Raw genomic sequence first — 26,861 nt, forward strand, 5'->3', positions numbered from 1 at the left:
GCTTCCTTCCAGGTTGTCATGTTTTGTTTCATTGGAGCAACACAGTAGTTAAAAGTATGCAGCTGAAATACCCACCAGAGGAGTAGCTAACTGTTAACAATGGACCTGTCTAAAGGGAGGATCAATACTAACGCAAATTCAGAGATGCTATGGAGAAGAGGCAAAGGACAACAGGTAACGGAGGGAGAGGATGGACAATTCCAAGAATGCCTAGGTAAAAGACTAACCTCCTGCAATGATGCGTTATTAGAGACTTGTTCTTCACTTCAGAGTGCATATGAAGCCAGTGTGAATGCACTGTCTCTGGGCCACCTCTACTTCTAATTATACTTTGACCTCAGCAGGAACCTCGTTCCCCAAGACACCAGCAAGTGTGAGAAACCTCAGTGTTCCTGTGGTGTTTCTTTTCTTCCTCTCAAAGCAAACAAACTGAAGTGAAAGAACAGGGCAGTCAGAAATCCCGGGATTATTTTACAAAAGCCAGGATTTGAAGTATGGAAGTAGTTAGCATTAAATGACGTGAATTTTCTCTACCAAGCATCTGTCTCTCCCAACCCACCAAAAAAATTTCCAGTCCTCTTGTATCTTGAGATCATTCCTCCTTTCTTCTCATTTCCAAGAAGGGTTATTATCTTTCTAAAAATCATGATGCTTAACTTTGCATTCTCATCATATTAAAATGTATGTCACATGCATTTTGAAAATAACTATCATACTCTCTTAAAAATAAATGAGGAAAGAAATAAAAAGCCAATTGTGTTGCCTCACTTGGTTCAGGAGACATCACAGACCAGACGACCCAAGTTCACTGCTATTTTGATGCCAGTCTCTAGGCAGCAAATTACTCAAGGACACGAGAATGACTAAGACTGTTTTCTTTTTGATGTGGATAGAGTCAACTCAGTGTTTTTTTTTTAAAAAAACTGAAACTTATGAAGGAACTAAATGGGGACACAGCTTTTGTTGCACCACAGTCCTGCTCCAGTTAATGACGCCTATATCATTGGAAAGAAAGAATACTGGCCATAAGAAAGCCTGAGAAAAAATGATTTTTGAAGCCAAAAGTACATTAGATTTCTTTCATAGAAATTCTATCTACTGGGGCTGATGAGGTGGCAAAGTAAGTTGGGTCTCTGCCTGAAGAGCCAGCATCCCATATAGGTGCTGATTCATGTCCCAGCTGCTCATCTTCTGATCCAGCTCTCTGGTGGCCTTGGAAAGCAATGCAAGATGGCCCAAGAGCTTGGATCCCTGCACCCATGTGGGAGACCCAGAAGAAGCGCCTGGCTCATGGTTTCAGATTGGCCCAGCTCCAGCCTTTGCAGCCATTTGGGGAAGGAGCCAGCAGACAGAAGACCTTTCCCTCTGTCTCTTCCTCTCTGTGTAACTCTGCCTCTCAAATAAATAAATTAATCTTAGAAAAAATTTATCAACCTAGACAACTCCCTTTGATCCTCAAAATCCTACCTCAGCATCTCCCCATTGGTGATAATTTCCCTGGACTTCTAGATCCTTTTGGGTCTTGGATGTAGCTCCTACGAAACCCAAGCCTGCTTCAATGCCATGTTTGTATAGCCTTCACCCTCACCAGATCAGGCATTTAGTTACCATCTGAACTCCCACTTGTTCTTGTTTCCCTAACAGAATGCCTGGCACATAGGCCATTTTCCTGTCTTGACACTGTCATACATCCAGGAAACATCTTGAGATGAAAGAGACAATGCTGCATTTTCTGGGAGATACATAACCCAGGTGGATCTTAAGATCTTTATCCACAAGTCAGGGATAGGTGTCCCTACTATAGTGGAGTTCATGTAAAGTCTACTAAGGTAACTAGCTGTGTAAAAGCTTCATTAATTGCCAAGTCCCATAAAGGGTCAATATTATTGGAAGTTACCTGGTCAAAACTCCTACTTGAAGGCACATCCAACTGCAAAGGGATTGGAGAGGAACGGGAACTCACTGTATTTTTCATTTTTACACCAGAAGGCCTTTAAGTGAGTTTTAACAAAATGGACTCTGAAGCCCCATTGCCGTAAATTGCTCATGCTATATTCCAGATATGTACTTTTCCAATTATCTCATGTTTACTGTGCATCTATACAGTAAACCAGACCCTGTGCTAGGTATTGAGTGTACAAGAACAAGGTAAGGAAATGAAGTCTTTCTAGTATTCTGAAGCATCCCACATGTATTACCTCATTTAGTTCTCATAATAATTGAGCAGGGTTCCTTGTTTCTAACTCATTACCTTGTACTTGAATGGATCTGGTCCCCATCATTGCAATTTAAGGTCTTTCAAAAGGAAACTTATCACTGATTCTTGACTCCTAGATATAGTGCCTGGAACATGGCTTCACAAAAATATTTGCTAAATGAATATTCCCTAATCACTGCCATGAAAACACACCTGAGCCACCCTCATTGCCTCAGCTCTGTCGGCATATACTCATCCTCCTTAGCTGCGTGAAGCCAGGAAGAGGTTTTTCAAAAAGAACCTTATAGCATCAGACATACCCATCCACATAAGGTCAGACCCTCAACAGTAAACCAAAGCAACAAACATGTACTGAGTCCTTATAGATGCCAAACTCAGTTTCAACAGGTTGCTTTCTTATTTTTTTACAGTATCCTGAGATAGGTACTAAATTATTCATATTTCAGAGATGAGAAGACTGAGACTCAGTTTAATAATTTTTTCCTATACTAGTAGCTAAATTAGTGACACAGCAAAGTGGACAAGTAAACTCAGGTTTACCATACAGTCTGATCTATTAATCATTATAACATACTATCTTTCTTTATGGCTAAGGTTCCCCAAAATAAGCCATGAAAATTTGTTCAATGTATGTGTCTTTCACTTTCTTTGGTTCTGTTGTATCTCAGTTAATATCCAATAATTCTGTATTTGAGTTTTAGGTTGAGCTTAAGCTTCAACTCCACTTTTTTCCTTTTTTCTTGATTCTACTTCCCTCTGGGTCCCAACATCAAATTCTCTGCCACTGCATTACATCATAGTTGAATGGCAGATGCAGCTTACAATGCAAACCATCAATATCTAGGAGAACCAAGATGTGCCACAACAATTTTGTGGATAAAATTACAAAGGTGCGAACAACAAAATAGAAAGATGGGATATTAAACTAAGAAGGTTCTATAAAGGGAAAAAATCAATATAGTGAGATTACCTACAGAAGGGAAGAAAATGTTTTCAAACTACCCATCTGACAAGGGGTTAATATCTAGAATATATGAGCAACTCAACACAATAGAAAAAAAAAACACAAGAATAATCTGAATTTTAAATGGATTTTAAATGTCAAAAGACAGTGTATAGACAACCAACAGTTATTTGGAAAAATGTTCAATATAACTAATGCAAATCAAAAACACAATGAGATACATGTGGTTATTACGGTTATCTATCCCCAGTCCAAAAATCAAAATGTGAACTATTACAAAATCCCAAACTTTTTCAGAATGGCTATGACACTGTCACTGGACAATTCGACAGCAGGCTTCATGCGACTAGTTGCAGTCTAAATGCAGGTATGCTGAAATATTGAATAAGATTATTTCTAGGCTATGTGTATGATGTGTATATGAAAAAATTTAATTTCTTGCTCAGGCTTGGACCATAGCTTCAAAATATCTCATTATGTATTTGCAAATATTGCAGAATCTCAAATCCCAAACACTATTGGCTCAAAGCTTTCAGATAGAAGATACTGGATCGTTATCACCTCCGAGTAAAATAGCTATTATCAAAAAGATAAACAGGTGTAGGCATTTGGCCTAGGGGTTAAGACACCAGTTAACATTCCTATGTCCCATATCAGAATATATGGATTTAGTTCCAGCTGTGCTTCAATTAATGTAGATTTTGAGATGCAGAATATGATGGCTCATGTAGTTGGATCCTTGTCACCCACATGAGAAATCTTCATTAGGTTCCCCATTGCAAGTTTTGGCCTAGTCCTGTTCCACCCACCATGGACATTTGGGGAGTGAGCCAGCCGAATCAATCTTTCTCTATTAAATAAATGACTTTATTAAATAGACAAAAATAACAAATGCTGGTCAAGATATAGAGAAAGGGGAACTCAACATTGTTTGGGGAAAAAGTATAAATTAGTATAGTCGCTATGGAAAATGGTATGGAGTTTGCCCCAAAAAGGAAAAAAAATGACACTATTATCAAGTAATCACATTACTTGAATAAATACACGCAGACAGAATGAAATCAGCAGGTCAAAAAGACACCTGTATTCCCATGACTACTGTTGTACTATTAACAGCCAAGATATGAATCTATCTAATTGTCAATCAACAGACTAAAGGATAAAGAAATACATAAAGAAGTACATATTCACAAAGGATAAAATGCAAAGGATGAAATCTTGTCATTTTTCATCAACATGGGTGAACCTGCAGGATATTATGTTAAGTGGAGTAAGTCAGGTACACAAAGCAAATGCCACATGACCTCACTCATCCATGGAATCTCAAGCAGCTCATTTCACAGAAGCACAGAGTAGAAGAGTGGTTACCAGAAGTTTGGGAGGGTGGGGAGATAGGGAGATTGGTCAATGAGTCAATCAGTGCAGTTAGATAGAAAGAGCAAGGTCTGGGGTTCCACTGCTCTGTAGTGATTGCAGTTAATAATAATGTATTATACATTTCAAAGTAACTCAAAAAGAGCATTTAGAATATTGTTGCCACAAATAAATTATAGATATAAGGGATGTTGAAGATGTTAAACACCCTATATGATTATGACACACATATACAAATATCAAAACATCACACTGTATCCCATAAATATACAGAAATATTACACAGGAATTGAAATCAAAATTTTAAAATTATGCACAATTTTTCTTAAGTTTAAAGAAGAAAGAAGAAAAGACCTTTGTTCACTCTAGACATTTTTGGAATCTGTAATAGAAGACAAAGAGAAAAATCAGAGAGGCAAAGACCAAATCCCATCAGGCCAAACCTTCCCTTCTGTGAATGGAACCCCTAAGTCCTCAATTTCAGTCCATGGGACTTCCCAGGAATCTGGATTGAGATGAATAAAGCCAATAAATAACATGGTTTGCTGAATCCTAAACCTGTTAGGTCTCTGTAAGAGGTTTTCCTGGGAGACTGGCTGCTGAGGAGCAGAGCTAGGCAAAGGGCCCACACCGGCCTCACCCACTTGAATCCACGGTGGGGTGTGGAGAACAGCAGAGAACAATACCTCCTCCAGCTCTGTGCTTCCTGCCCCACAGACAGCTCAGATGTTCCATTTCATCAACTGTAATATGCATTTCTTCCCTCAGTTTTCACTCTGTTGTAGAGATTATTACTTGAATAAGTCTTAGTGAATTAGAAATGAACAAAAAGGATTCACTTAAAGACTTCCTTGGGAGACTTGCTTTCCTTGTACTGAACTAAATCTTCACATATCATGAATCAACTAAATTCTCCCTTATTTATGCCAAGAAAAATACTGACATGTCTGTAATATATTTAACTGTAAGACCCCACCATTTTAAGAATCCGTACCTGGCATGATGTCTTCAGGAAGAGGACACCTATGGTGGAAGAACACGAGATGCTGATGCAAATCATTGCCCTGTTTGTTGCCAACACTCTGAGTTCTCCAGGTTAGCCTGTGTCAACCTGATAATGAAGTTACAGACACAGCACCCAGCACTGGGATTCCCCAGTTGTCTCACTAACACAACCTCCCCTCCTTATAATACCTTGTGAGCACACAAGGAGTATTACCTCCATGTGATCAACTCATTTGGTTTTCCCAGGTTCAGATAATTAATTCCCCAAATCCATGCTTGGTAGTGCTTTGGCTGAAACTTCTATGACATTTAGAACTTTTTCAACTACAAGGAAGAGAAATAGGACAGCATTTAAATGATAAAGATTTTATGACATAATGTAACTGGAAATCTAGAGGAATGGCAGACTCATTGGGCCCTTAAGGCAGTCTTGTGGGGGAACAGAAGAAAATGAAAAGAGAGGGAGATGTGATGATCGGGTGGGGTTGGGAGTTGGGGGGTGGGTGTTGGACAGGAAGGACACTGCAAAGAATAAAGGAGGGAGAGGAAGTCATGGAGTTTAGAGTAGTAGCTGAGAAGACAGATTTCTGAGTGTAACTACAGAACAGCGTGCCTGGAATAGGGCTAGGATCTCTCTGTGGAACCATGGGGAAGTTCACTGTTTGGAGTCAAGGGGAGCCACACGATCAGGCATGGTCAGTAACCAAAGGGTCTTCAGCAGACACAACCACAACCTGCCCTCCTGGATTCTGCTTGGACAAGGTGCATTTCTCTGTCTGGAGAGCTCAAGCTTGTCCAAGCACTTCACACAGAATTAGAGCAGGCAGAGGAGCAGCAATAGATTTAGTCCAGACAGCAAGAGAAATGAACTCATGGCTGACTTTTCCACCCTGCAGGAGTGATAAGAGTCTTTGCCTTTTAAAGTTCGAAGAGACAAACATGGGCAGGTCTGCTGTCGGGAGCCATCCTGGCTGGCGCTGAGGCTCTGACATGGCTGGAAAATTCTCCGAATGCCGAGAAGTGCCAGCTACGTGCCCCTCCCACTGCTATCTGCCCAGTGTCCTCTGGAGCCTGCTGGAAGATGCCTGCACACGCTGGGCCCTGCAGAGGTGACATACACACACACTTCCCTGGCCTTTGGGGGACCCTGTGGATACTTTTTCCTTTAAAAAACTAGTTATGAACTAATATTACCACGTAGGAAGGTGCACAGAATCAGAGACTAATGAGAAAGTCAAGTGTCTACTGCCTTAATGCAAGAATTTAGTATTTTTCATTTTTACTTTGTACTTGAAAGAAAGTGCTGCAAGTGCAGTGGAACTGGCTTCCCCTCTCCCATCATCACCATTTCCCATCTCACTCTCTGAAGAAATGCACAACCCTGCAAGAGGGGCATATCCCTCCCACCCATGATCCTATGCTACTAGATACATGTATGCTCCTAAGTAACTCAATGTACTGTTTTGTGTATGTTTCCATTTTTCAATTTTTCATCACTTTACCACTGAGTTTTCAATGCAACCTATTTCAGTTCTGTGTTAACACCTACACACTAAGATCACTTACAAATGCCATATCCGATTGTGTTCTATCAAATTTTTTAATTTGTCAACCCATTCCCTGATTAATGGACACGTAAGTTGCTTCTAGTTTTCATCATGGCAACAACGGAACAGTAGACTTTCTTGGTCAAGTCTTCTTGTGCACCATGCACTAGTTTTTTTTTAGGATACATCCTAGAAAGTACAGTATCTGCAAGGCAAGGCATGCTTATTTTCATCTTAACTAAATATTGCCAAATGGCTTCAACTGCCAATACATCAGTATCACTCCTTTTGATGGAGGAAATAATCCTCCCACCAGAATTGCCTTCTAATCAGAAGCACAGCAAATTTCTGTAGTAAGTCTAGTGCAGGTATTGTGAGGTAATTTTACACAGATCTCTCTTCTGCCACTGTGTCCTTTGTCTACTATTTGTGTGACCTTGGGCAAAATAATTTCTTTGCCACACTTTTCCCTATGTATAGTGGAAATATGACTCTTAGCACCTATGAGTTCCTAACAGGATTGAGGGGAGTGAGGCATACACAGCACTTGGGCACATTGGCACCAAGCACTCAATGGGTGTCTTTTTGTGTCTGTAAGTCTCTGTCCTCCCTGTTACAGAACCCAAAGGTCTTTTGAAATGATTCAGGGATTCCAGAAGCAAACAGAAGATGAAAAACCAAGGTCAAAGTCATTTGTCAACTTTCCTCCCATGTGATTCATTTTCACAAAACAGTAAAAGGAAGAAGCCTGGGAAGCACCAGAGGGAACTGCAACCCGTCGCGCTTAATTCATGCTCCCGGATCACGTGTGAGCTCTTTGTATCCCTTCTCTTTCATTTGTTTAAAAAAAATCCAAAGAACACATCACAGGGGCTCTTTGAAAATACCCCAAGGAACTCAGTGGGGCAAAGAAACCTGAAAGGCAACACCTACTGCTTTGCATTAAGCTTCCAGGAGGTTCTGCCTGCCTTTCAGCAACCTGGCGAAAGCCCCAGCACCCATTCAATGGGTGCACGTGACTTCAGAGGCCCTGGGAAGGCAAAACAGAAAGGCCCTCCCTAGAAGGTAAGCAAAAAAATGGCAAGACTTAAAAACCTGAGTGGGAGGAGATCCAAGAACTAAAGGGAGAGAGAGAGAGAGGGAAACATAGCAAGCAGTGACCGAGCAAAGGAGACGGCTGAAAACCTACGTCGCTATCTAAATAGAGCAACCCGCAGGATACTCTTTTTTTTCTGAAAAACAAGTAATGGATCCCCTCTACCAATCAAGCATCCCTCCCCTTTATTTTTACAAGAAAGAAAAGCACATTAACTGGATACCCAGAAGTGCGGTTCCTTAGGAGTTCCGGTTTATTTGGCCATGAATAGATGTACTGGAGGCAACGCACAGGAAGGAATTGAGGAATTGAGAACACGAGAACAATCCTGTGAGTCATGGGCTAAAGCCACTGACGCACCTTCCTGTCCAGGACAGGGGGATTCACCGTGAGTGAGGATCCTGATGGCAAAGGTCAAACTTAGCATTGCAGGTACTGTGCCCTTTGGGCCTCCTCTCATCCCTCTAAGTCCAGCAGGATCAAAGGATCAGGCCTAAAACTGAAGACCAATTAGCAGGATGGATGGGAAGACATTAAGAGAGAAATGTTCCCTTAGTTCAGTAAAATCTCATTAATTTAAATCCCATTTGATAAGCCGAACATAAGCTAGAATGAAATTTATGAAGCAGTGCAGCTGTGAGAAGAACTACTTCAAGAACAATGACTTACCCGTCAATTTCTCTAAGCCTCAGTCTTCTCCCATGTTTGCTTATTTGCAAGTCAGAGTTACAGAGAGAGGACAGATCGATCTTCCATCCTCTAGTGTACTTCCCAAATGGCCCCAACGACCAGGGATAGGGCAGGCTGAAGCTAGGAGCCAGGAGCTTCTTCTGGTCTTCCACGTAGGTTCCGAGGCCCAAGGACCGGGGCCATCCTCTGTTTTCCAGGTGCATTAGCAGGGAGCTGGATCAGAAGTGGAGCACCCAGGACTCAAACTGGTGCCCAAATGGGATGCTGGCACTGCAGGCAGTGCCTTAACCCAACACACCATAGTGACAGCCCCCTAAACATAGTTTCTTAGTGGCCAGGCAGGCTGTGATGATTAGACTGAACAGGGACTGCTAATGCTTAGCACACTTCCAGCATAAAGTGAGTGTTCAGTAAATTGGAACTATGATTTTTATTAATAGTAACCATTGGATTATCTCCAATTACAGAATTGTCTGAGCCCTAGGAGATCTTAACCATCACAGGGGGCAAGTTTACTTTTCCTGAGAATCACAAGGGGCCTAGAGAGGTTCAGTGACCAATATGAGGTCACTTGCCACCTGCCTCATGTCTTCCAGGTAACCCCAAAGAACTCTGCCACTCATGAGTCACAAGGTATTAGCACCTTATGACAGAAAAAAAAAAACAGCAGAAACAACAAAAAAGCTGTCATTATAAAGTACTTAATGTCTTTATTAATCAAAGGCAGAGTTCTATTAGAAGCACTTGATAAGCAACCAGTTCAAGCTATTACTTCACTTAAACACAAGTACTTTAAAACAGAATATGAAAGACACACACACAAAAAAGGCTAATCAGACTTGCTATTGCATAGAAGTATTTTTTCTTCAGCAGGTCCACCAAGATTGTCTTTTAGTCAGCTTTTGTACCTCATGAAACTAATTCCACTGGGGGAAGATAAGAAGTTCACTTTTACACAAGGTGAAGGTAGGAAGTAGAAAGGAGGAAGAAGGAATGAGTGTAGAAATTCAAGCCCAGAGCCTGGTCAAGAATCCAGTTGTCCCCAGCACTGTGGCACAGTGGGTAAAGACACAGCCTGCAGTGCCAACATCCCATGTGGGCACTAGTTTGAGACCTGGCTGCTCCACTTCCTATCCAGCTCTCTGCTATGGCCTGGGAAAGCAGTGGAAGATGGCCCAGGTCCTTGGGCCCCTGCACCCGTGTGGGAGACCTGGAACAAACTCCTGGCTTTGGATTGGCACAGCTCTGGCCGTTGTGGCCATTTGGGGAATAAACCAGCGAATGGAAGACCTCTCTCTCTCTCTCTCTCTGTGTGTGTGTGTGTGTGTGTGTGTAACTCTGACTTCAAATAAATATTTAAAAAAAAAAAATCCAGCTGTCTCCAGTGACAGCCATGGAAGCTGAGGCCTAGGCAGATAAAGACTATGGTTTCAATTTGTGTAGCAAGATGCCTACTCAACACTCCCACTCCAGATAAATGCTAAAGCATTATATATGCAAGTATACAATTCAGCATTAATTGACTGAATTGCTCTTTTATGAAAATGCTTCTTGCTTGACAGAATTACAGCTCCTTTGTGCTTCAAATTTTTAACATTGTTATTTAAGGAAACCAGATGAATCAATGATATTCTTTTGGTTTTTTTTCCCAATAATTTAGTTTTTAATGGGTTTGTTTGGTATGTGTGCACATATATAAAAAAGTTCTTATAATCTGAATTTAACTCAAAAACAGGTTGGTTAGTTTCTGTTAGTGTTTAATTACCTTAGCAAAAAAAAAAGCAAAAAACAAAACCCACTTTTCTTTCCTCCCTTCATTCTCTTCGTTTTCCTTCTTTACAAGGGATCTGAAACAGTTTGAAAATGTCTAATGGGAAGGTACTTGTTATGTTGAATATGGGAATATGTTCTTTTTTTTTTTCACTTTTGAAAATCCATTCTTAGCATATCTCTCTATTCTGTTCCCTGCTCCTGCTCCCTGCCCCAACCATCAGAAAACAAAAACCAGGGTTTTATTAATGCCTTTTTTTCCCTGGCCTGACAGCCACCCATGGACAGTCAGGCCCCAGTTTTGCTGGGCATTAGTCTCAGCATTGGTTGCCAGCCTGTGACAAGCTGGACTGCTTGGGAACCTGAGAAAAGGAAAAACAAATGCAGCTAATGAGCTGGAAAAATAACACACTTTAAGAGTCAAAAGATTAGCTGTTTCCTATTCTTGGAGGAAAAAAAAGAAGGAATACTTTCCCCCACCACCTCCCAAACATTCACTACGCAGCTACTAGCAATCTGGGTTTTTTTCTCCTTCTCTCTCTTTTCAGCAACTAAGCTTTGGAAAAAAAAAAAAAGAATGCTACCCTATTTTCTTTTTAGAGATTTGTTTTATCTATTTGAAAGACAGAGTTACAGAGAGGGGTAGAGACAGAGAGAGGTCTTCCATCCGCTGGTTCACTCCCTAGATGGCTGCAACAGCAGATCCGAAGGCAGGAGGCAGGAGCTTCATCCAGGCCTCCCACGTAGGTGCAGGGGCCCAAGGGCTTGGGTCATCTTCAACTGCTATCCCAGGCCATAGCAGAGAGCTGGCCCTGGGTAGCATTATTTATCCACATACGAAAACCTGCAGTCTAGGCTTTGCCAAGGTGAGGTTACTGTATCTTAGAGGCCACAGGTGGTTGATGAGAAATGTCCTGGCACCAAGAATAAAGAACAGCCTTATTCTGGCAGCTGCTATCCATGTGCTTGCTGTCATACAGACATCGCTGTTCTGTGTACCTTTTTGTTACGGTTCCTCCACTGGTGAAATAGCTTTAATCCAATAGCAGATGTTTACGAAGTTACATTCAAGGAGGCCGACAGTAAGATGAATTCCTAACAGAGCAGGTGGGGAGCAAAGTAAAAGCATGCTAAATCAGTCACAAATTAAAGCCCAATCTCTTGACAGCTTCTGGACTCAAGGGGTAATATGCCAGATCAGAACAACCAATACTCAGTAAATGTGAGTTACTTTTATTTACCTAGTGCATCAATTCCCTAGGGCTGTGGTAACAAACTGGTACCTTCAAACACTAGAAATCTATTGCTTCACAGTGCTGGAGGTAGACATCCAAAGATCAAGATGTCAGCAGGGCTGGACAGTTTGTTCCATTTTTGTCTCTTAGCTTCTATGAACTCCAGCAATCCTTTGCATTCCTTGGCTTGTGGGTACATCCCTCCAATCTGTGTCCCACTTTTGGCTTGCACTTCTATAGGTGTCTTCTCCTCTTCAAAGCGCATCATCCATCACTGGATTTGGGCTCATCCTAATCTAGGATAATTTTATTTTGAGATCTTTATCCAAATTTTATCTGCAAAGACCCTTTTCCCAAATAAGGTCACATCATGGTTTCCAGGTAGGGAGCACCATTCAACACATACTCCCAGGATCTAGTCTCCTGTACACTGGTAATGTGAAGGTACTTCAAATAGTATGTTGAAAATGTGTACAATGAAAAAAAAAAAACTATGAGTAGATTTAAAACGTATACCAAAATAAACATCTTTTAATTCTATTTGTTCTGCATGCTTTAATAAGTACCTGTGTATACCAGTGGTGATTTCCATTCTGTTGTAAGAAACAAATTTCTCTACTCCCAAGTCAAAGAATTCAGTTGGTCACCTGTACTGTGAAGAGTGAATTGACAGCATGATCAGTAGCCCATCCCAATAACCCCACTGCCCAATTAATCACTATCAATTAGATTCAATCTTGGGCTATTTATGGCATCACAGAAATCAAATATTTTTCTCCTGAGGTTACTAAGCCTGGAAGGATTGGGAAAATTAAAGGAAAGTCACTTTTGAGGAAAAATATAACTTTCCAGAGAAGACTCTGGGTATGGGGAGTGAGAAGAAACCTTTTGGATCCACTTGTGCCTGAAGGCATCCTGGGAGTTTGGTTATACGTTCCACTTAAGACCCCTTTCCGCTTCACCCAGTTTGGCTGGTTTTATTTCATTTGCAAGGGATTTTTAAAAATCTGACTAATGCATTCTTGTTGATTCCACAACTATTTGACTGCTAATGATGAGCCATACATGACAATAATGAAAGACAGAGCACTTAGCTTTAACAAGTTCATAGTCTCATGGGGATTCAGCAAGATGTTGTCATAGGATTTCTGCAGTGAGTAGGAGGGAAACTTAGACACTGCCTCAAGTTTGATCCCAACTTTTCCCACAGGCACAGAATATGAGAGTAAGATCCAGAAACGAGAGGAGTTTGCAGTTTTTCTCATTAATTTGCAAACTTTCAAAACAGTGTCATCACTCTCAACACTCTGGAGAAAGACAAAGGTGCGGAAAGGAAGGGTAGACGGGAAGACTGATGGCCGCTAGCTGGTCCTCTGCAGCGGGAGGACCTGCCCTCTTCCCCGGGTATTTTTAGCTCTCTATTCTTAGAGGCGATCACTGCTCTGGAACTGCTGAGCAGACCAGGCTGCAAAGGCCAGCGATGCCAGGACAACAGAGATCTGGGGACACCAGGGAAGAAGCGGCTGTCTCAAGGGAAACTCCTGGGACAACTTCTCCACCAGCTCATTGTTTTGGGTGAACTCAGAGTAATGACTTGTCTAAGTACTTCCTATAGACAGTGGTTACGATTTACAATAGCGTAGCACAGGAGTACTTTCTACATGGTTATCTATCTCCAGTGACACCGCAGGCTCCTGGAGGATAAGAGCTCCAGGGCACCTTGTTCTTTCTTTTTGGTGTTTAATATCTGTAACTACTTCTTATATTAGGGAATCCCATGCTATGTAAAACCCATCCTGAATTCCTCCCTAGGAGCTGTAAGGTCAGATACTCTCTCTTCCAGCCTCTCTTCTGTCTATAGCATGAGGACAAGGCCCTGGCTCTTCCAACCAGACCCATCAACTCCCAGTGTAGAATAATGAATTAATGCAGGCAACAAGTACCGCCATTGTCCTATGGATCGCTGTGTTTACGTGTACAGGGTGCAAGATTCCTGGTTACAGCATTACACAGACAGGCACCTAGTGACCAGTGACAATAACATTTTATCCATGATACAGGATTTTCTATCAGGTTGCTGGCTGCACAGCTAGTAAGCTTACTTCTTCAACCTTACTATAGATTCATGTGTTCTTTTAAAAATTCCTTTTCAATTTAATGAGAGAATTCATTTCTGCTATTTGCAACAGACAATAAATAATGACTTACTTAAATAGGCTATCTTCTTTGACACTCCTGAACCCCATACTAGTTTTGCCAGACATGTACCATTTTTTTCATTTCTCTCCTCACCCCAACAGATTATGAATGAAGGCTGGAAGAGCTAAATGAGCCGCGAAGTCACATGACTGTCAATGAGTAACCCCTTTCCATACTACACTGGGGGATACACACATTGTTGCCTATGAAGGCAACTAATAAAAATGATCAGGACATCTCTTTCTGACCCAGATGTCCACTTTGAAAATCACAAAATAAGGTTGGACTCACCCTGTACTCCTGCTGGCACACTTAGAGGCAGGCTGACTGCTGTCCCCAGACAGAGCCTACACTGCTTAGCGGAGCACAATCCACAGTTCCCTTGTTGTCTCATACTCCATGCTCTGGGTTCTGTCATATTCTCTACCTGGCCACTGAACTGCACCATTTTCCCTCCAAGGAATGCAGACAGCCAAGAAAAGAACTGTCCATCTTTTATTGCTTCAGCACTACAAAACATATTCTGGGCCAGAATGCCAAGTCCCCAAACAAAACACAACAACGTAACAAGTCAGGACTCTGGTCAATGGGTCAGGATCTGACGAGGGCTACAGGCATAGCTGTGAGAGGGTGAGGCGGGGAGAGGAATCAAAACTCTTGCCTTTGTTTCATGTCTTACTCCCTGTGTGGCAACCTACAGTCTCCTGAACATTCAACTCAGATCATGTGCAGCACTTCCCATTTTTTTTCCCCATCCACAGCTTTATTGTCTGATTACAAAAGTATTCTTCACAGTGTGACTTAGAAAATAAAAAAAAAAAAAACAAAGGAGAACCCACAACGTACATTCTACACAGTTTCGAAATCCAGGAAAAAAGTCATTTTGGATTCTCATGAAGCATTCTAAATTGTAAAGTTTCCCACAAAGGTGTTTTTTCTAATAAAATGTTTCACATCCAGCGTACATCTCCTACCAGATATAAAGACAAGAGTGTTTAAAGTCTACAGACCTGGTGTCTAGGCAAAGGAAGTGCCCTGGCTGTGGAAGAATCCCTCAGGGGATAAGAAACAAGGGGAGGGAGAGTGTTTCTCAGCGGACTCCAGAGAGCACAGAGTCTGGCATTCTTCTCCGCAGGCACAGGCATGCAATCAAGTGGAATAAGTGCCTCAGAGCTTGGAACTTTAACAGGCACCACCCCTAGGAAGGAAATATGGAGGTAATGAGGCATGAAGCAGCCAAAAGAATCATCTTCTGAGGGCAGGAGAATAAATATAGCAAACTAGATCCACCCCCAATCCCAAGCAAGAGGATGACCAAGGTGGAAACATTATTGGGTGGTGGAGGAATCAAATATCCCCAGAAGGCAGACAAGTAACATAAGTTAATCAAGTAGATGAAGTATGACGAAAAGATATAGCAAACGTTTGCTGCAATTTTAAGTACAATGGAATATTCTCTTACAAAGTGTTCTAACTTTAGAAACATGGAAGCTTTCTCATTTATCTTTCATTTTTGCATTAGAGGACATAGCAGGTATGATATAACGATAGGTGGAAATTGACAATGGATTTTGGTTACAAGTATTTCATTGGACACGTGAGAAATCCCAAAGGCTGGGAAACTCATACCATATCAGAAGGGATATGCCCTGGCTAACGAAAATGAGACTCAAAAATAGTAACACCATATTGTCATAGTTTCCAGTTTTCCAAGATAAGCCAGAAAGAAACAGGTTTATATGTATTTTTCTGGCTTTTTAATTTGGGCCGAGGTTTGCTTTTAAAGACATTTATTATAAATGGATTGAACAATATTTGGGGTCCAAATTCATGTACATGCTTTAAATCCTAAAGTCTTTTGTTAATAGTTAATGGGTTAATACAAATGGCTGATGGCTTTAATTACTTTGTCTGAAGGTGCGGTCTTTGGGCAATGATTAGACTGGATCAGGTTGCTAGGGTGGAGCATCATTATGGAATCATGTTGGATTTATAAAAGGAGACATGGACAAGGGGTAGAGTATACTTTATGTGCCATTCTCTGCTTTGTCATTCACCATGTGATCCTTCCTCTGTAGACTGAGAGTGAACTGTAAACAGAACTTTAAGCCTCAATAAACCATCTTCCTCCCTAAGTGGCTCCTCATAGGTACTTCCATTAAAATAGCCACATACTTACCAATACATATTTTTTTTTAAACTTTTATTTAATGCATATAATTTTCCAAAGTACGACTTATGGATTACAATGGCTTCCCCCCCATACCGTCCCTCCCACCCACAACCCTCCCCTTTCCCACTCCCTCTCCCCTTCCATTCACATAAAGATTCATTTTCGATTATCTTAATATACAGAAGATCAGCTTAGTATACATTAAGTATGGATTTCAACAGTTTGCTCCCACACAGAAACATAAAGTGAAAAATAATAGATGATTTTTTTTAAATGATGATGAAATCAGATCAGACCTATTTTTTTTTTTTTTTTTTTTTTTTTTTTTTACAGAGGATCAGTTTAGTATGCATTAAGTAAGGATTTCAACAGTTTGCACCCCCATAGAAACACAAAGTGAAATATATTGTTTGAGTACTCATTATAGCATTAAATCTCAATGTACAGCACATTAAGGATAGAGATCCTACATGAGGAGTAAGTGCACAGTGACTCCTGTTGTTGACTTTACCAATTGACACTCCTGTCTATGGCATCAGTAATCTCCCTATGCTCCAGTCATGAGTTTCCAAGGCTATGGAAGCCCTCTGAGTTCTCCGACTCTTATCTTGTTTAGACAAGGTCATAGTCAAAGTGGAGGTTCTCTCCTCCCTTCAGAGAAAGGTACCTCCTTCTTTGATGACCTGTTCTTTCCACTGGGATCTCACTCGCAGAGATCTTTTGCCAGAGTGTCTTGGCTTTCCATGCCTGAAATACTCTCATGAGCTTTTCAGCCAGTTCCGAATGCCTTTAGGGCTGATTCTGAGGCCAGAGTGCTGTTTAGGACATCCACCATTCTATGAGTCTGCTGAGTATCTCACTTCCCATGTTGGATCACTCTCCCCTTTATTTACTCCATCAGTTAGCTTTAGCAGGTACTAGACTTGTCTATGTGCTCCCTTTGACTCCCAGTCCCTTCACCATGACCAACTGTGAACTGAAACTGATCACCTGGAACAGTGAGATGGCATTGGTACATGCCACCTCGATGGGATTGAATTGGAATCCCCTGGTATGCTTCCAACTCGTCCTTGTGTTCCTACAGGTCCTAAGAATTGCCTTTTCCAATCTCATAGCATGGTGAGACAGCCACCTGCAATCCAGTTTGATGGGTATCTGATTTTTCCTTCTCCTATACACTGCAGAATGACAAAGCATTATTTCTAACTACAGATGGGGCTAGTGCCATGGCTCACTAGGTTAATCCTCTGCCTGCAGCGCCGGCATCCCATATGGGTGCTGGGTTCTAGTCCCGGTTGCTCCTCTTCCAGTCCAGCTCTCTGCTGTGGCCTGGGAAGGCAGTGGAGGATGGCCCAAGTGCTTAGGCGCCTGTACCCGTGTTGGAGACCAGGAAAAGGCATCTGGTTCCTGGCTTCAGATCAGTGCAGCGCTGGCCATTTGGGGGGTGAACCAATGGAAGGGAGACCTCTCTAACTCTGCAAAAAAAAAAAAAAAAAACTACAGATGAAGGTGGACATTGACTAATTCAAACCCAACTGACAGGAAAGAGACCTGAAACCATATGCATTGGGAAGTAGTGCTATGAACAAATAATATAGTATTATATAGTAATAAAACAAAGATTACTGCTTACAATTGTACAATACTTTCTAATTTACATGGTATTTTCGTCTCTACTGTAGCAGTGGAAAGAATACATGATAAATTCCCAAGGTAAGCCATGAAAGGTCTATTAATGATAAGAGGTATTGATATGTGGTGAGAGGGGATTGAGAATAGAGAAGAAAAAAAGAATTAATATGAATTGTGGCTCAGAGGTTGTGTGATTTGCCAATATCATCATGAAGAGACACTGAAAAGAATACATTACAAAAACATGAAGACAATGTCATGTTGACTATCATGTACAGAAGATACAACAAAAGTAGTGGGTTTTTTTTTCCCCCTCTAAAAATATTTTGACAAAAGGATTAAATTCAATAGATTGTAAATGGTTAGGGCAAAGCAAGTGACAAATGATTTTTGTTTCTTGCAAAATTACTTAGGCTTTGAAGAATTGAAGTTGACATCTGTATTTCATAAAAATCATTCATGAATTTTCTTCTTACCTTTCAACATAAAAGGGTATAGGGTAATATTTTATGTCCATATAAAGAATATTTCAACATAAAGAGCAGCTCACATAAAGAGTGTGACAGTAAGAGTCTAGATGGGTTTTAGAACCAGCACTGTGCATCATCTTAGCCAGGCAATAGTTTTCTGAGCTTCAGTTGCCTCTTGGTAAAGAAGACACAACACCTGGAAGCAAAAAAGGCTACGATACTCATGAGCTCACTCTCTCCACAAATTGCCAAGCTTTTCACAGACATTCACAGAAGATATGGTAGGCTAAAATGAATGAAAATTTAATGCATACAAAATATTTAAATTCAAGCTCCTTATTTTGGAGTTAGAGGATATTATGACAGATGGACCGACTCTACACACTGACCTCCTCCCCACCAGGTCTTACCCCAATCACGCTACACCCTGTAACACGAAGCATTTGCAGTCCCATGAAGAGGAGATCCATCGATACTGGGAACTCTGTCTACCAGCTAAGCCTCCTTGCTGCTTCTCCTATCCAGCCCAATAGGCATTCTTGCCTGCTACCCTACAGAAACTCCCTATAGATCGGGTTCCCCCTCTACTACCAGATTTAACATGTCATCAGTTCTCTACCCAGATCCTCCCTGCCCTCAGAAAGATTCAAGTGCTACCTCTCCAAATTCTCTACATATCCAAAGAAGTCATATACTCCTAGAGACAAGCAATAGATCAACCTTTTTTTTTTTTCCTTTGACAGGCAGAGTGGACAGTGAGAGAGAGAGAGAGACAGAAAGAAAGGTCTTCCTTTACCGTTGGTTCACCCTCCAATGGCCGCTGCAGCCGGCGCACCGCGCTGATCCGAAGAAGGGAGCCAGGTGCTTCTCCTGGTCTCCCATATGGGTGCAGGGCCCAAGCACTTGGGCCATCCTCCACTGCCCTCCCAGGCACAGCAGAGAGCTGGCCTGGAAGAGGGGCAACTGGTACATTATCCGGTGCCCCGACCGGGACTAGAACCCAGTGTTCCGGCGCCGCAAGGCGGAGGATTAGCCTAGTGAGCCGTGACGCCGGCCTAGATCAACCTTTCTTTAAAATCCAGCTGCACAAGCTTACCCTCTGACTGATTCTGTTTATCTATGACATTGAGAGCTTAAGGCCTACTTTCAGAGGTTGTTTTGTATGTAATTAAGGAAGGTTAAATATTCTTTAGTGACTAGCATAAAGAAATTGTCCAAAAAATAGAATATATTATTTGATTTTAATACGATTTTTTTGGTATTACATTGAAAATGCTATACAGAGATTTCTTCCTAATGAATGATCAGCTAGTTATCCCTTGATCGTTCAGGGCTGTTTAACAACACCCAGTGTCAAATATGTGCATCTCATAGCCATCACAACTATTATTGAGTGGGCTAGATACTTATATTCTGAAGAGAGACATCAGGAAGTAAGCCAAGAATAAAGCAGTTCCTAATAGGTGGTGGGGATTTAAAAAAAATCAGGTGATGTGATACAGATCCGCTGGGGTTGGAAATACATGCAGCACCATGAAACAGAGGGGGTGAGGAATGGCTCTTTGAAGACGTTAGTACTGATCAATGAAGTTAATTTCGGCCAAACACATATGGGTAGCGAAAGCATTACAGGCCAAAGAAGAGTATGTTCCAACATCCTAAAATAAGAACCCACTATTTGCCTAAGGAATAGCAGGGAGAACAGGGAAGCTGTATGGGGTTAAGATTGACAGTTGATACTGGAGAGGGAGGCAGAGTCCGTATCACACACAACTTTAAGAAGGGAAGGGCTCCAAGCAGTCACCTTTAATTTCACTACCAAGCCATGCATCATTTTATGCATGGCTGAGCATTAAGAATAATTTTCTGTTTCCTTTCATTTTTGTTTGCTAACATTTCTTCCATGTCACCCTTGTCTGAGACCCTTGTAACAACATACCTGGTGTCAATCACACATGCTCATTGTTTTCCCCTGGTCATCTGAAGAAGAGCAGTGCCAGACAATGGACCCCTGACCCATTTTACAGTCCTCTTCCCACAGCCATCAGCACTCCTCTCAGTGTGACAGCACAATGAGGATCTCTTCAGCCTACATTCTCCTCTCTCTGGCATTTGGGAAGTTGGCTCCATTGCCTGAGGGAGAAATTTCAGGAGAGGTTTCCATAGAAACCCCAACTTTCTCTCCAGCTGCTCATGTAGTTTATCCCTTTATTTTTAAATGTACATTATTTTTTTTCATAAGCTTTCTTGGGTTCACATAGTACCAGATCTCTAGGAACATAAGCTTTCTCGTTCTCCATGCAACAATCTCTGCTAATTGTGCTTCCTGAGATGACAGGAAGCCTACAGAAGCTGTGTGGCATGATTAATCATTTCTCAGATTTACAGTCACTCTTCCTGTCACAGTCTCTTAGTGGATTAACTCCTATTCACCAGTTTACCACCGATAGCATTCACTCTACGTGAAAACTCTTAGGACATCATGGTTCAGCTTCTATGTCTTTCCACAGCCTCTTAAGACACTGACCTCCTTCTTTGGTTCAGTATACTTCATCATTTTTTTATTATTATTTATTTTAAAGGCAGAGCATCAGAAGGATATGGAGAGACATAAATATTCCATCTGCTGGTTCACTCCTCAAATGGGTACAAGAGCCAGAGCTTTATCAAGCTGAAACCATGAGCCAGGAACTCCATCATGGTCTCCCATTAGATGGCACAGACCCAAGTATTTGACCATCATCTGCTGTCTTGCCTTGCATGTTAGCAAGAAGCTGGATTGGAGGTGGCACCTCTGAGAAAATAACTGGTACCCTGATATGAGATACTGGCTACAACAGCTTAACTCACTGCAACACAACACTGGCCCCTGATATTTGTTTGTTGGACAGAAGATTGTCTTACCTATCTTGGGGTGCCATCTGCTTGAGTTTATTATCTCCTACTCAGTAATTTTTAAATATAAATTTAATATATTAACTTAGAAAGGCCAAGTGATAGAGAGGAAGAAATAGAGAAAAAGATCTTCCGTTTGATAGTCCACTCCCCCAAAGGCTTCAACAACCAGGACTGGGCCAGGTCAAAACTAGGAGGCCAGAACTCCATGCAGGTCATTTGCAAGGATGGCAGAGTCTTAAGTACTTGGGTCATCTGCAGCTACTTTCCCAGACATGTTAGCAGGGAGGTGGATTGGAAGCAGAGCAGCAGCAGCTAGAACCAGCACTATGTTAAAGGATGTCAGCACCCCAGTCTGCTATTTAACATGGTGTGCCACATCACTGGCCTCACCTACCCATTATTACTTCATGTTAAATAGTACTTCTCAAAGTCAACATTCTGTAACCTCCGCAAATCAGGTTAGATTCACCTTGAAGATTTCCCTATAATATTCCCATATTACAATAAAATCAGTATTTTGATGTTAGACATCTGCTGAGTCTATTTATGAAAATCAAAGTGTGAGCCAGCACCGCAGCTCAATAGGCTAATCCTCTGCCTGCGGCGCTGGCACACTGTGTTCTAGTCCCGGTCGGGGCTCCAGATTCTGTCCCGGTTGCCCCTCTTCCAGGCCAGCTCTCTGTTGTGGCCCAGGAGTGCAGTGGAGGATGGCCCAAGTGCTTGGGCCCTGCACCTGCATGGGAGACCAGGAGAAGCACCTGGCTCCTGGCTTCGGATCAGTGCGGTGCGCTGGCTGCAGCACGCCAGCCGCGGCGGCCATTGGAGGGTGAACCAACGGAAAAAGGAAGACCTTTCTTTTTCTCTCTCTCTCTCACTGTCCACTCTGCCTGTCAAAAAAAAAAAAAAAAAAAAAAGAAGAAGAAGAAGAAAAAAAAGAAAATCAAAGTGTGTAAAGCAACTATGTTCTATTAACTTATATGTATATAACATCTAGCAGTGTTTTCTGAAAAATTCTTTTAGGGAAATAGTAATACTTAGTTACAAGGATGAAGAGCAATCAAACAGCTAAATGAATTCTGATCTGTACATTTATGAACCAAAATGTGTTTTTCCCAACAAGAATATATGTCACCTACCATGAAACAAGCGGGAAAAATAAGTCTGTTTTGTTTTTAACAAAGACATCATTAGATATGGGACAGATCGAAGGAAACTGAAGCCTACCCAAGAGCTGTTCACAGTGATTGTCTGTGGGATTAACAGACTTCTGCATCTCCTAGCATACAGTTGAGTAAAAAAACAGGTAAGCAGGACTGGGGAGGGGGCTGAGAGAGGGGGAAGAAAGTATAGGGGAGAGACAGAGGGGAGAGACAGAGGGGAGAGACAGAGGGGAGAGACAGAGGGGAGACACAGAAGGGAGACACAGAAGGGAGACACAGAAGGGAGACACAGAAGGGAGACACAGAAGGGAGACACAGAAGGGAGAGACCGATTCTCCATCTGTTGGTTCATTTCTCAAATGGTCATCCCAGCTGGGGCCGAGAGCCAGTAGCTCCATCGCAATCTTCCACATAGTTAGCAGGGGTCTAAACATTTGAGCCAGAATCCATTATTTTCCCAGGCACATCAGCAAGGGATCATTAGTAAAGCAGTGGGGACTTGAATGAGTACTCTGACTTGGAATGCCAACGTTGTCAACAATGACTTAACCCTCTGTGCCATAACACTGGCCCCTCAACTAATGTTTGAATGGAAGAGAAGTTTATCAGGAGGAAACTAAATCCCTGTGAGGAACGAATTTCATGAGGATTTAACCTGGTATTTGTTACAAACTGGACTGAGTCATGCTGTTTTTCTTTCTAAAATGATGCAGTGATTCTTCATTGTTTCCAGATGAAACAGTCTTCACCATGACCTTCTGCAGAAGGCACCATCTAGTCTCTGGCTACTTCTGCAGCCATATATGGTACTTTGCTCCCCTGATTCCACCCCCTGGATGTGGGTTTTTCTCTTCCTGTTCGAGTGCCACACAAGTGAACCAAAGACTTCCCAAAAGATCATTTGCCTTTATGGAATGCTCTATTTGTTCTTCACCTGGCTTTAGGAGACTTAAGTGTTCACAAAAACAACAAACTTTTCCAGGTCTCATGATATCATCTAGGTCCACTGTTCACTTTTTTTGGTTACACCTGGCACACTGTCTTCAGTTTGCAGTATCACAATTATCTCTGCATATTTGCTCATATGATCACTTCCCTACTGAATAGTAAACTCTGCTTGGGCAGAGTTCCCTCTTACTCCGTGTGCTTCTGAAGCCAGAGACACTGCAGGAATTTAAGAACTCCAATGTTGCTATTGTTGTTGACTATGACATTGACTTTCACTCAGGAACACTGTGGATGAAATGTTCAAAATGAATGAGGTATTGAGCCAATCACTGAGGATACTCCATTCAGAACTATGATGTAAGCTAAGAGCTTTGCTTGCAATATTGCTTCCCCCAAGAAGCAACTTAAAACATTCATAATAATAAGTATCATTTGAAAAATGGTAACTGCCCTGCACAGGCCTCCCCCCAAACCCATTAGACACACATTGCTTTTCATACCAGTCTGTTATTACTCTACCTGATGGGTTTCCTATGTGCTTGTATCCATGCACATTTGTTTTGCATCCATTCCCTCTTTTTCCCAAACACAAATCAGAAAGCCAATACCTTAAAAAGCCAAGCCCTCAGCTACCATTTGGAAAATAAATTAAAAAAAAAAAAAAGACAAACATGATGAGTCACCAACAGTATTAGCATGAAAACCATCTCTGGGTTAGACGGAGTCCAGGTCTTCTTATACTCATTAAGGCATTTGCACAAAAATGATTTTGGTATCAAAGTCCCAGGATTTTCAATTCATGTGGGACCTCAAGTCTCAGAAATGGAAAACTACAGGAAAACAAAGAATCTGTTATTATGCAAATAACTAAACTAAACACTAAAACAGAGAAGAAATGAAAAGATAAGCAAACCCCAGACTGCATAATGCTACCTGGCTTCTAAAATAGTTTCCTCTTAAAGTTTGAATAGGTGTCAACTCATCCGAAACAGCGGTCTCTAATCACACAGAAAGTGGTTTACTCAAATGATTTCATTTTCTATTTTGGTGACTCTTCCAATGTGTGATTTTGCTTTCACAGAAAAGAGCACCACGAGACCCTGGTTGTTTTCCTTGTATTGGGACACATTTCCTTCTCTTCTGTCAAACAAATGGGAAATCAGGCTGCATTGTCACATACCTAGTCAGCATCAGCAGAGGGCCTGGAGTTGACAGTCTTGGATGAGCATGTGCGCAGCTTACCATCCTAAAGATGTTTGCCTTGTCATTAAAGTGCTTGGGGGCCAGTGACACTGTGGTAGAATATGTTAACCTGTCACCTGTGATGTAGGCACCCCATGTAAGAGTCCATTTGAGTCCCAGTTGCTCTGCTTCAGAACCAGCTCCCTGTTAATGTGCCTGGGAAGGCTGTAGAGGACGGCTCAAGTACTTGGGCACCTGCACACACATGGGAGAGCCAAACTGAGTTCCAGGCTTCAAGTTTCACCCTAGAAAATCTTCAGTGATTGCAGCCATTTGGGGACAGAACCAGAAGATGGAAGAAGTATCTTGTTCTCTGTTCGTTCTGTCTCTCTCTCTCTCTCTCACACACACACAGCCTTTCAAATAAATGGATGTCTAAATAAAAGCATTGCAGCATTTCTACTTTTATCAGTTTCCTACACATAGAACACTTTTTCACATCTTCTCCTAACCATATAGGGATAGAATGGATATTAACTTTTTTTCCTTTTTAAAAATGAACACAAAGCTGTTTCCAAGTCATATAAGCCATGTTAATGGTAAAATAAGAACTTTGCAAATATTTAATACATAACGCATTCCCATTGTTAATTCTTACAATAAACTTAATTATTTCCCACTTAAAAATAGACCAACAGAGGTTCATAAGTTGAGTAGCTTACTGTAAAACAGTCATTCATCTAAAATGAGACAAAGATTTGATTACAAGCAACGTGGCTGAAGAGCTGGCTTTCTGCCACAGTAACATACTGTCAAGATAATATAAATTGGTCCAATCTCTTATTTTAGTTTCAATAGCTACCATTATGATTAATTTGAAAATGAGAGACTGAAGCTCAGGGACATAAAGAGCCACATCTAAGATTATACAGCCTGGAGTACTCACATTCAAGGAGTGCTTAAATCCCTAATACCTGAAATGGACATCAGTTTTCCAAATGGCCAAGGGTTCTTACCTCAGTGTAACTTTACAAAAAATCTCAACGTTGCTTCAAGGTCAATGAACCAAGGTGTACTCTCATACTGGACCAGGACTTCTTCAACACTCTAACTAGAGCATTCCAAAAATCAGAAGGCTCTGTGATATCTAACACTCATTAGTTCCAGAGTCTCTATCCCTAGACAAATTTGATTTATGCTGATTTGTCAAAGTTTACCTGTCTAACAAGTCTGACTTCAAGGGCCTGGGGCTGTTGCACAGCAAGTTAAGCTGCCATCATCCCACAGCGGCACTGGTTTGAGTCCCAGATACTCCATTTCCAACCTAGCTCCTGGGAAAGCAGAGGAGGATAACCCAAGTCCTTGGGACCCTGCATCCATGTGGGAGATCCAGATGAAGCTCCTGGCTCCTGGCTTTGGCCTGGTCCAGCCCCAGCCATTGCAGCCATTTGGGGAGTGAACCAGCTGATGGAAGATGGGAAGATGGATGTCTGTCTGTCTGTCTCTCTCCCCTTCAAATATATAAAATAATATAAATCTTAAAGAAGAGTTTGACTTCTTATTTTTCTTTCCGAAGAAAGATACTAGGAGAGCCATTCTAATTAATAAGATCATAAGATAAGAGGAGGTGCACTAGGGTATAATATAGTGTTCAAATGACAGAGAATAGGTACTTCAGCTACAAGGCAAGAAGAAGTCTAGGTCATCCATCCATGTCCCCCCCCAAATTCATTTACCACTTGGTATTTACCAGAGCTAAGTTTGGAGGACAAACAAGACAGAAATTGTGTTCATGATCCACTACATTATAAATTATAGCTACTGAAGGCTTTCTAGAAGAGGATGAAATGAATAGAGGTGTCTCTTCTGCAGATTCAAAGATATTTCAGAGGTTACACGTACCCTTCCCCAGACTTCAAATTTAGTGCAAAATTCCCTGTATAGCTGCACATCCCACTATGGCCACTGAGCACCTAAAATATAGCTAGCCCAAACTGAGATATTTCCTAAGTACAAAAACCACATTGTATTTGAGTATTTACTACAAAGAAGTATAATCTCATTAAAACATTTTATACTGATTACACATAGATGTGAAATTATTTTGGATATGCTGGATTAAATCTTACTAATATTCATTTCACTTATTTCTCTTTAATATAGCTATGAGAAAACTTAAAACGGATTTGGCTTGCATTATATTGCTTGTAGACTATACTATTCCATTAAATTCATGGTAAATATTCACACTGGTTTTCCTTTATAGCATTACCTGGACCTTGAGGCATTGTATTTTGTTG

At 41.4% G+C, this 26,861-nt stretch overlaps 1 long non-coding RNA gene across 16 annotated transcripts in view; it reads right to left on the bottom strand.

Annotated features, from left to right (window-relative positions):
• Positions 1 to 26,861, bottom strand: part of LOC127490701 (uncharacterized) — a 405,434-nt gene that overhangs the window by 336,819 nt on the left and 41,754 nt on the right. Inside the window, exon 2 of one of the 16 annotated variants that reach the window (XR_016235417.1) lies at positions 12,466 to 12,551. The exons of the other annotated variants lie outside the window; for them this stretch is intronic. This is a non-coding gene — a long non-coding RNA (uncharacterized LOC127490701). The remainder of the gene's footprint in view (positions 1 to 12,465; positions 12,552 to 26,861) is intronic. 16 annotated transcript variants of the gene reach the window in all.

The sequence above is a fragment of the Oryctolagus cuniculus genome, chromosome 6 (assembly GCF_051225735.1).
Source record: "Oryctolagus cuniculus isolate XC-2025 breed Fujian yellow rabbit chromosome 6, ASM5122573v1, whole genome shotgun sequence".
NCBI classification, from domain to species: domain Eukaryota; kingdom Metazoa; phylum Chordata; class Mammalia; order Lagomorpha; family Leporidae; genus Oryctolagus; species Oryctolagus cuniculus.